Genomic DNA, 12,284 nt, shown 5'->3' with positions numbered 1-12,284 from the left:
GTCCCGAAAGGGAATGGCTAAAACCGCCGATGGGCAAATGCAGAATATCGCTGGAGTGATCACCGTATCTTTGACATTTAAGACCAGGCATGACAACATAGAGGTTTTAGTAGTACCGTCAATAAATCAGGATGTTAGTTGCGGAATGTATTTCTGGAAGAAATTCGGAATTTCATTATCTTTAGTGGGAAATATAAGTGAGATAAACCAAACGGAAGGGGAAACAGAAAAAGAAAAAATTCACCTTTCTCTTTCGGAGAAACGTCGTTTAGAATCGGTAATAAATTTTTTTCCGTCCTTTGAGGTAGACGGGTTAGGGAAAACTTCTCTAGTAGAACATTCTATAGACACAGGGGAGGCCAAACTTATCAAACAGAGATTTTATCCGTTATCTCCTGCCAGGGAAAAACATTTATGTGAAGAAATTGATAGAATGATCGCACAAGATGTAATTAAAAACACCTTCATCAGCGTGGTCATCACCAGTAACGCTGCTAGTAAAACCAAACAAGGTACGATTCTGTCTAGACGCAAGGACACTAAACTCAGCAAGGAAACTAAACTAAAAAAGATGCATATCCGATGCCTATATTAGAAGGTTTGTTGAGTCGATTGCCACCCGTGCACTGTGTTTCGAAAATTGATCTCAAAGATGCCTTTTGGCAAATCGATTTAGATTCTCAATCAAGGGCGAAAACAGCGTTCACAGTCCCCAATCGTCCGTTGTATCAATTCAAACGTATGTCATTTGGATTGTCCAATGCGCCACAGACTCTTTGTCGACTAATGGATATGGTGATTCCATATAGTATGAAATCTCATGTTCTAGTTTACCTTGATGACTTATTAGTTCTATCTTCAACATTTGAGGATCATTTGAAACACTTGGCCGAAGTAGCTGTCCAACTTCGAAAGGCGGGGTTGACTATAAATGTCACGAAAAGTCAATTTGACTTGAAACAAGTACAGTACTTGGGTTTAATAGTAGGAGAAGGAACGTTGCAAGCCAACTCTGAGAAGGTTAGAGCAGTAGCCGAATTTCCCGTTCCCAGTACTCAGAAACAGCTAAGGCGGTTTTTGGGAATGACTGGTTGTTACCAGCGGTTCTTATCCCAATACTCCACCGTAATATTTCCACTAACGCAGCTTTTAGGAAAGAAGTATTTCAAATGGAATGAGCAAGCTCAATCCGCATCGAAATTGCTTTTCCACAACTGGAAATAAAGATGAGATTTGGAAATTGTACGTTCCAACCGCCCTGCGAGAGGATGTTATCCGCTCTAGTCATGATCAGCCTTCTTCGGCACATGGGGGCGTAGCCAAATGTTTGGAACGTATCCGACGAAATTTCTTTTGGCCAGGAATGGCTTCAGACGTTCGGCAACATATTGCAAAATGTGAATTGTGTAGGACATCAAAGTATCCAAATCATAGCCAAAGATTGTATGTAGATTTTATAGGGCCTTTTCCACGATCGAAAAAAGGCAATATAGGTATTTTCATCATTCTTGATCACTTCTCCAAGTTTACTTTTCTCAAGCCAGTTCGGAAGTTTTCGTCCCAGATTATCATCGACTTCTTAAGGGATGAGATCTTTGCGTGTTTCGCAGTTCCCGAATCCATTGTAAGTGATAATGGATCGCAATTCAAAAGTCATAAGTTTGCAGCATTTCTTACTAAGTATGGTATTAAGCATATCTGCACTGCGGCGTACGCCCCTCAATCTAATGCCGCCGAACGGGTTAAACCATGGCGGAGTCGTCACAGGTGTAGGAGATGAGTATGTGCCCTGGCGGTTGCGAAGAAGGGGTTTCTTCCTTCTTAACAGGTCCTCTTTACTGAGTAACGTTCTGATACAAACTGAAACTTAAAGCTAAGAAATAAATAACTTATAAATAATAAAGCTGAAAAATTGTCGGCGAGTTGGAATTAGGTCTTCCAGATATCCTTAGCATGAAAATTGCCTAGATCCTTCCCCTTAAGATTTTCCAATCTATAAATGGCAGAGCCAACTTTTTATTTTTTCCTAGCTTTGATGCTGATTGGCCCTAATTTAGCATTAAAATTCGATGCCAAATTACTAAGCTGAAAATTTCGTTTGATAACCTCTTCCCCTATTTCAAACGATTTTGGTCTTGCTCTCAGATCGTAAGTCCTTCTATTTTTCGAGAATGCCCTTTTTAAGTATTTCCCAATATCAGCACGAATGTTTGTAAATTTGTCTTCTCTATCTATATGTCCTGCTCCACTATTTAACAGATCTAACTTCCTAAGCAACGTTATTATGCGTTATTATGTACTGACCAAATACAATACGGTAAGGATCAGCTCCGACTGATTGATGTATGGAGTTTCTCAACGCGCAGTTTATACTGGGCAGGATGATATCCCACACTCTTTGATTATGACGTACATAGGTTCGGAGCGCTGCGTTAATGGAGCGATTAACCCGTTCGGCGGCATTAGATTGAGGGGCGTACGCCGCAGTGCAGATATGCTTAATACCATACTTAGTAAGAAATGCTGCAAACTTATGACTTTTGAATTGCGATCCATTATCACTTACAATGGATTCGGGAACTGCGAAACACGCAAAGATCTCATCCCTTAAGAAGTCGATGATAATCTGGGACGAAAACTTCCGAACTGGCTTGAGAAAAGTAAACTTGGAGAAGTGATCAAGAATGATGAAAATACCTATATTGCCTTTTTTCGATCGTGGAAAAGGCCCTATAAAATCTACATACAATCTTTGGCTATGATTTGGATACTTTGATGTCCTACACAATTCACATTTTGCAATATGTTGCCGAACGTCTGAAGCCATTCCTGGCCAAAAGAAATTTCGTCGGATACGTTCCAAACATTTGGCTACGCCCCCATGTGCCGAAGAAGGCTGATCATGACTAGAGCGGATAACATCCTCTCGCAGGGCGGTTGGAACGTACAATTTCCAAATCTCATCTTTATTTCCAGTTGTGGAAAAGCAATTTCGATGCGGATTGAGCTTGCTCATTCCATTTGAAATACTTCTTTCCTAAAAGCTGCGTTAGTGGAAATATTACGGTGGAGTATTGGGATAAGAACCGCTGGTAACAACCAGTCATTCCCAAAAACCGCCTTAGCTGTTTCTGAGTACTGGGAACGGGAAATTCGGCTACTGCTCTAACCTTCTCAGAGTTGGCTTGCAACGTTCCTTCTCCTACTATTAAACCCAAGTACTGTACTTGTTTCAAGTCAAATTGACTTTTCGTGACATTTATAGTCAACCCCGCCTTTCGAAGTTGGACAGCTACTTCGGCCAAGTGTTTCAAATGATCCTCAAATGTTGAAGATAGAACTAATAAGTCATCAAGGTAAACTAGAACATGAGATTTCATACTATATGGAATCACCATATCCATTAGTCGACAAAGAGTCTGTGGCGCATTGGACAATCCAAATGACATACGTTTGAATTGATACAACGGACGATTGGGGACTGTGAACGCTGTTTTCGCCCTTGATTGAGAATCTAAATCGATTTGCCAAAAGGCATCTTTGAGATCAATTTTCGAAACACAGTGCACGGGTGGCAATCGACTCAACAAACCTTCTAATATAGGCATCGGATATGCATCTTTTTTAGTTTAGTTTCCTTGCTGAGTTTAGTGTCCTTGCGTCTAGACAGAATCGTACCTTGTTTGGTTTTACTAGCAGCGTTACTGGTGATGACCACGCTGATGAAGGTGTTTTTAATTACATCTTGTGCGATCATTCTATCAATTTCTTCACATAAATGTTTTTCCCTGGCAGGAGATAACGGATAAAATCTCTGTTTGATAAGTTTGGCCTCCCCTGTGTCTATAGAATGTTCTACTAGAGAAGTTTTCCCTAACCCGTCTACCTCAAAGGACGGAAAAAAATTTATTACCGATTCTAAACGACGTTTCTCCGAAAGAGAAAGGTGAATTTTTTCTTTTTCTGTTTCCCCTTCCGTTTGGTTTATCTCACTTATATTTCCCACTAAAGATAATGAAATTCCGAATTTCTTCCAGAAATACATTCCGCAACTAACATCCTGATTTATTGACGGTACTACTAAAACCTCTATGTTGTCATGCCTGGTCTTAAATGTCAAAGATACGGTGATCACTCCAGCGATATTCTGCATTTGCCCATCGGCGGTTTTAGCCATTCCCTTTCGGGACTTTAAATTATTTTTTTCCGCCAGTATGCGTTTTGCTAAAGCACCACCTGTTACACTTTTGTTGGCTCCGCTATCCAGCAGAGCTAAATATGGTTGACCTAATATTTGTATTTGTGAAAAGGGACGAATGTCGTTATGCTTGTGTAAGAGTGATGAAATTACGACTTTCTTTAGCTCCCGAATGTTTCTAAAATAATTTTGAATGCGCTCAGAGCTACGACTTTTAAATCTTCAGGCTGTTAAACTCTCCTTACTTTCGCCGTCAGTTATCAGCTTGTCTAAACGTATATGATATGGAGAAAATTTGATAGGGTTTACGTTAAGTTCGTTTTCCTCAAGTTCTGATTTGATTGGTTCCGAGACTTAAAGAGGATATTCGCTTAATGGTTTTGGCGAATATCCCGAGATGAGATTTTCAACCTGGGATGACATTTCGAACAATTGGGATTATAAGTGTTAATCGACCCACACCCATAAAAAAATATGCGACGTGTTTTAAGACAATCTTGATAACGATGTCCTAATTCTTCACAGTTCCAACATTTGATTTTGTCCATCGAACGAATGGCACAAACTTCATTTGATTCCTGGTCGCCTTCAAAATCCTCCTCCGTCTGGTTAATGAATTGAATTTCGTTAAGAGAAGGTCGAGTATTTGTTCGTGGGGCGGCTCTTTTACGAAATCCTTTGAAAAATTCTTCGTGCCTGTGGCATTCAGTGCGTAACGCAGCCAGGGTTGGTGTTGGAACATGCAACAACTCGTGTTTCAATTCCGCCCTAAGATTATGTCGGACCTCATCCGTTATTTCGGAGCCAGACAACGGATCCCTTAACGCGTCCGCGATCCCTAACATCGAATCTAGGAAGTCATCAATGGTTTCTGTGTTTCGCTGCTTCCGACGTCGTAGAGATTCTTTGATATCGCGGTCTGATCGTTGATCTTGATATCTTTCCTTTAGTCGGTCACACAAACAAAACCAGTTGGTGAGATCGGGAGACCGATGTACTCGCCAATAAAACTTCAATGCCGGACCCGTAAATAATAAGTTTGAAAATTGAAACAACAAATCATAATTTCCATCTAGACACTGATTGGTTAAAATATTCACTCGATATATAAAATCCTCGATAGGGATTTCCCCATTTGAACCGCTAAATTTGAGGTTCCAGTTTGAAATTACGCTAGATACCCTATCTGGTCTGTCTGCTGAGTGATTAGTTAAACGATTTCTTGACGAAACGTTTTCTCGAAAATTATCGCAAGGTGGGTTACTCCTAGACACAAAACTGGGTACTTCATTATCCCATTCGAGTGGAATTTCACCCCGTGATCCTCTACGACTTGGACCCAAATTTAAATTTGCCATTATGGCACTTATTTGATTAGAGATCGACGCTGCCAAGCTCGACATCTGATTTTCTAAGGCCCCTGCTATTATTTGGTGTACCCGCTCTTCTGAGACGCCGTTGCCAGCCAACTTCGCGTATGGTTAGCCCTTTCTGGATTCTGCATGGTATTCCGATTTACCCTGGGAATAGTGGTGGCATCTCGATTATTACGAGTGCCCTGCCTGGTCTGAGGACGTGTACGCGGAATGGTGCCTGTACGCGGACTATTGCCAGTCGATGGCACTACATCGATCAACTGTCGGGCCTCACCCGCTTCAGGATTCCCTAATTCGCTTCTACTACATGCTCTTCTGCAGAGTGGACAAGTGGCGTTGGTTTCAAGCCAAGTTGTGAGACACCTCAAATGGAATTGATGCCTACATGTGGTTATAGTCCATTCTGCTTCCTCATTAGCTTCATTGCAAATGGTGCAAGTAAGAGATTCCCTGGGCTGTGACAATGCAGGGATATTTTCAAGACTTCGTCTAACCGCCATGATATTGAACGAATATTATAATTGTTTCTTTAGCTTGTTTTGGGAAAAGCGTTATAACTTCAACAATTTTTATAATTTCGAAATGAAATTGTTCTCGTTTTACTCAGAATCAACGAGACAATATTGATATGTGTCAAAAATGATACCATTTCTTGGAAGTTGTACCAAAAAAATGGCGCCAAAATTTGAAAAACATGACAAAAATTCAAAAAAAAATGATGCTACCGGCGGAATGTTAAAGACGGGTCGTAAATGTAATCCCTGCAGATTGTTTAGATCTCCTGTAGCAGCCTACCGTGGCACCGTGATGATCACGTTGGATGGATGCCGGGTGGCTCATGCCGGATCCGCTAAACGGGAAAATAAATACCGGGTGAATGTCAGTTGGGGTCAGCTGAGCCTATAGATATTTATTATCAGCTGCATTGGCACAGATAGGTAAACAAGACCATATGTTTTTTTTTTTTTTGTTTACTATTTTAAAAAAATTCTAAATTAATCTTTTATATAATTTTGTTTCGGTTTTGGTCCAACGAGCGACTCCCACAAGTTTTGAAAAAAAAAAATCACCTTTCAGTTTGACAGTTTGAAATTAAGGGACCACACCCGAACGATATATCAGTGGAATGGACTACCTTGTATAATTGTATCCTGATTGGAACAATCAAACAATGAAAATGTTTTATTTTTCCTTTTATCTGTAATTGCAAACAATCATTTGTTGAAAAATACGACATAACTTCACTTCCATCGATTTTAGTGGCTTACACCAAAATAATGGATTAAGTTTGAATTTTCCACTTTTGCAGCACGATTCAGCTGTTTTTTTTTTTTTAATTTAACGAATTTCTATATCGGTGTTAAGAGGAGCCAAATAACACAGTGCGACAAAAAAAAAAATTTGGAGGAACTTTTGAAGAGACCTAGTAGGAATTTTTTCCTACAAGACCATGCTGTTTGACTCGTATTTCATGGGTCCAATCCCTTGAATGTTTGCTCGTCATCTTCTAGACGTTTTGGACAGAGTGGTGAATTTCACTTTAAATTAGCATCAAAGGCATGATCCACATAATTTACACAGTTCAACATAGTTTACCAGCTTAAAGACAAATGAATGCCTGCTTACCAGGCATGCTTTTTAAATTGAATAAACATTTTACAAATACAATACCGTTAACTTTTGAACGCCGGCTAAAAGCTGGGTCCATCCATCGTTCCCTGTAACTGTTTCAGCAACTTGTAGTTGCCGTCCATCGCGACCAGCCGTTAATCGGTCGCGGTTTTTTACGATATTTTAAAACGGTCATGTTTTTATTTTTTTTTTGTTTCACAGAAAAAACAATAAAAGGGTTGAATTTCACTGCGCAGGGAAAAATGAGTAGCTGCCAAACAATATATCACGCACCGGCGCCTACTTTAAATATTGGTTTGTAGTCCATTCTATGTATTGGCGCTGTATGTAAAAAAAAAATGTTCCCTCTTTTCCGTTGAAATTTTCTCTGAATTTTCTTACCTATAAACCTCACGAAGCACAAGATCCTTCCAACGAAAGAAAAGAAAAAGAAAATTTTACGCGCTATAATTCGAATCTAAAGAGTTTTCTTTAGAGGTATCAAACCTTAAGTTGGCTTTACTGTTCAAGATGGCGACCGATTTAACAGCTGTCAAGTAATTTATTCTTAGTTTGGTTTGGTTGATTCATCATAAATAAGCGGAATTCGTATCGCGCTCTGCATAGATTTTATCGTCGACAAAATCGTTCATCAGAGCAGTTAATTCGAATAACCATGGAACGTTTTCGTACCACGTTTACTCTTATTGCGTACTACGATGCGTATAGCTATTGCTACTGTAAAGCGTAGCATTGGAGAAGACATGAATAAGTCCATCCGCCATCCAGCAAAGGAATTGAATCTGTTTCCATCTATTTCATGGAAGATTTTTTTGGAAGGATCTTGTTTTGCCGAAAATTCAAGCCAAATGATGATCAACCGAGGGGTAGATTCGTCGAATTGCGAAAGGAGATTGCCATGGTTCCCGATTTTCACAGCCGAATTTTGTTTAGCGATGAAGCGCACTTCTGGTTGAAAAGCTACGTCAACAAACAAAACAAACGGCGCAAATTGTCACACAGATCGTGCCTCAATCGATTCATTGAAATACACGTTTGGTGACCGCCTAATTTTATGTTTTGAACCTGTGAATTGGACTCCAAGATCATGTGACTTAACACCGCTAGATAATTTTCAGAGGGGCTTTATAAAGTCAATTGGTCTATTCGGATAAGCCACAAATGCTTGACCAGACAACAGACAACATGGAAGACAACATTCGCTATGCTAATTCCGATATACGGGCACAAATGTTGGAAAAAGTCATACAAAATTGAACGTGCATATTGGACTACATCGGAGCCAGCTGTGGCGGTCATAATTTAGCAATCATATTTAAAATTTAATTTTCCGAATAAAAATATATTTAAAACGAATAACCCATCATTGTTTTATTGAAATTTAAAGTTCTATACCTCTAAAAACACAGTTTATAAATACCACCACGACATTTGCTGACGTGTTTAGTTTAGTCCTGGACAAATATCGGTGCACTATCGAACTATCGATTGTGCGAACCATTTTCAAAGGATATATTTTTTTTTTGCACTATCGATGTTTTGAAACATTTTTCCATTTCTACTGAAAATTTTGAGTTGCTGGTTTGATGTAAGTAAGAGCTATCCAAATACCAAAAAAATACTACAATAAAATACTCAACAAAGCGAAAATACCTTAAAAAATTTACTTGGTGTTGGTGATCGATTGCAAAGATGGCAAACGCTATAAAAAATGCAAAGGGTAGGTATATTATACTTCTTTTGTCTATGAACTTCAAATTTACTTTTGTATATGTATGTGTAGGTGTGTTTGCAGAAAGCCACATGACGAACGTTTTTTAAGGCCATCTTCCATCGCTGATGAGTTCGGTTAAATTAGTTTTTTCTTTGTGTTGTCCCCTCCGATATGCTACATTTAACAACTACTCTTGCAATCCCCATTTCTCCAGTCGCCTGGGAACGATTCGGCTGATCACCATACTTGTCTACTCGTTACGAACCTGAATCTTTCCCCGTTGAAAATGCTTGGGATTTTTCAAATAGCACTTTTTTTGTCTAGGATCCAAGGCTTTCAAAAGGGTTTCTGTCTTGTGAAACTACTTTGCTTTAGTCCAGGTTACTTTTTGATGTATAACCTGAAGGGCGATACCTTTGGCGGTAAAGATTTAACCATGGTGGATTTGAGTTAACGTTGCCCATAGTTCTTCTTGCCCAGGTACGCGGAACGACGGTGCTTTATGCTTGTATCTTTCCGGGAACTAGGAAGGATGAAATGTATAATGGGTCACACTCCTAATAATCAGGGATCGTATCATGTGAGACGGTTAAGTTTAAATTAAACACGGTTAAATTTCACCACCAAGTTACTTTTCTCCACTTGGTTCTTTCAATTGTACGCGAGGGTCACGTGGAACAAAGCTTGGCTTCTACGGCAAATTCTCAACCGTATGGTGAGGAAATGTAGATAAAAAGAATGAAACTTTTCTTGGCTTGGCTGCACGCGTTGCTTTAAGAAGAAGTAAAGTTGGCTGCGATTCATGACTCTCAAAAATTCTCGAGCTGGCCTCCCTGTAATTACCGATTTGTTTCCAAATTTCCTTTACAGGCGACAAAATTGTCGGAAGGGGTCGGTTATTACCGGGCCATTACACCATCCGATAATCTACTATCACCATTCAAAGGACGATAAGCTTGAATTATGGTTTGATGTCTTTAGAATGAATTTTGCCAATTTTTCTTCCTTGTAAATCATCTTTTATATAATAGCAAGAACTTGTTTTTTGTCTTGTTCTAAATTTTATGAGTTGAGGGCCCCATTGACTATTGAAATTATTGGAAAATTTACCTAAGGCAAAGTTTCGTCGAAATACTTATTGTCCTTCCTTGAAGGATACTGTTTTGTATCCTGCAAATTATATTGTTTGAGATTCGTTTCGTTGGATTGTCTAATATTATTTTGAATCTCGGTGCGCAAAAGAATGACCTGTAATCATCCCCGTGGGTACTCATATCAATAGGCAGAGGAGATGAAATATTGAGGTTAACATCGACAAAACCACTGCCACTGCCCCCTCTAAACATCAGAAAGTAGACGAGAAGGCTGTGCAACACCCACGCGCAGAACCTACCACGGATTAATTCCTAATCACTACCTATATCTATCTCTAATTTATTGTAAAAAAATTTAATGGTTACTGGTCGGGGCTTATGTTGGTTACTTATTGGACGTAAGGACAGTTTCAAACAAAAATTACCCTTGTTGACAAAAAAAAACATACATTTTCAACTGCGTTCTTTACGTATATAATAGAAAGTCAAGTACCGTTGCAAAGTAACGGTGGATTTAAATTACGCCATATCATAATAACTGTAGCAACTTAAAATTTCAAGATATGTGGTGGAAGTCCTTGTAACTCTCGAAACTTCAAAAACTACATCATCTGGATTTTTTATGGAATTAACGAATTTGTATGTCACCAAATCGGCAATTTTTGACTGAATGGTAAAATTCAGTGCGTGTCATCATTATTCTTTGCAGCAAGAACTGCCCGTTAACTTAACCAAGCATAATTCTGATAATTCTCACTAATGCACAGTGGTCGAGCTTGTATGGAACCGCGGCCATAAATACTTATAGATGTGCTATCGCTATGAAACTTTCACTAAAAATCTAGAAAAATATTATAAACATATGATAAAAAAAGGTAACCAGATCGTACCACTATATCCTATAGCTGCCATATAACTGATTGATCGGAAATGGTATTACTTCGGTGTTTTTAGAGTTAGAGAGTTCAAATTTTACATGAGCGCTATTTTTTGCAAAATAATACGACATGCCAAATTTCGAAATGATCGGCCGACAATATCTTGTTTTAAAAAAAATGTTTAGGTTGTTCATTTCTGTTGGCTTGGCTATGAAGCATTTTGTGGATGTTGTTTCACTTTACTCATTACAAACTTTTCCATCAACAATGGTAAGTTGCAAAGAATTTTCGATATTAATATTTCAACAACATAACAGACACAGAACAAAAACGTGCTTCCCTCCTAGATAGAGATGGAAAAAGGGGTTAGGTTGCATTTTTTAATGGCAAATGTGCTGCGGCAGGCTTCCGCAGCTGAAGTTAACATTTTTATAATCTTTAAATATTAGTATATAACAGCACATAAATTTCATTTGGGGACACCCGGGGGAAAATACTTAAAACTTTACATATACGAACTAAAAAGACGCACATTTTTAACAAAGATTTACACGAAACACAGAACAAATTATTTATATATATATATCTGTAAAAATAAAGTATATACCATTATATTCCATATCCATTCCAATCGATTTTGGTTTAACAGAGTTTTATAATATAAAAATTATGTCCACTGCGGACAAATTAAAAGTGCATAAATATTAGTACCATTTTGTCATGCTATTTTTAGAAAGATCCGTTAGAAATGCCAAGCAAACCATATTGCTTGGTACACTTTGGACAATCAGCTGATAGTAAGACCGGGTTTCAATTGAATAGTCCCAAAATCAATTTTTTTATTTTTGACCTATGGCAGCGACCACTGTGTAATGTTAAGAAAAACATTTTCAATATGAGCTAAGTAAGTAGTGAGAGTAAGATTGGTAAGAGTAATTTATTCAGATGTCGCATCAACTGGGATTTTTCCATTTCCAACAGGCAACAATTTCTTGGAAAAATTTGCAGCATTTTGATCATGAACTCTCATATAAGTGTTTAGCGATAATGTTTTTACGTTATTGCATAAATGTAATGTCTTTAGGAAAGCAATCCATTCATCGCCAGCCATTCCACGGGGAATTACTGGCAACGTCTGCCTAAAATAACCCGTCAAGAATATCATAGGACGTTGGCATCCATCAACCATGCACATGATACATTTGTTCTTGTATCTGTAATTGCAAACAATTATTTGTTATGTGTTGCAATTTATAGAGTTGGTGTGAGTCTTGAAGTCGTCTTATCAAATAATATACGCTCCAAAGGAAGTCATGCGAAAGCCGATATTGTATTCAAGGATTGGTTGAAGAATATATAAGTGGATTCAAGACCACTTTCATCGAGAAATGG

This window comes from Drosophila bipectinata, chromosome XR, assembly GCF_030179905.1.
Source record: "Drosophila bipectinata strain 14024-0381.07 chromosome XR, DbipHiC1v2, whole genome shotgun sequence".
In the NCBI taxonomy this organism is placed as follows: domain Eukaryota; kingdom Metazoa; phylum Arthropoda; class Insecta; order Diptera; family Drosophilidae; genus Drosophila; species Drosophila bipectinata.
This window is presented reverse-complemented; position numbering follows the sequence as displayed.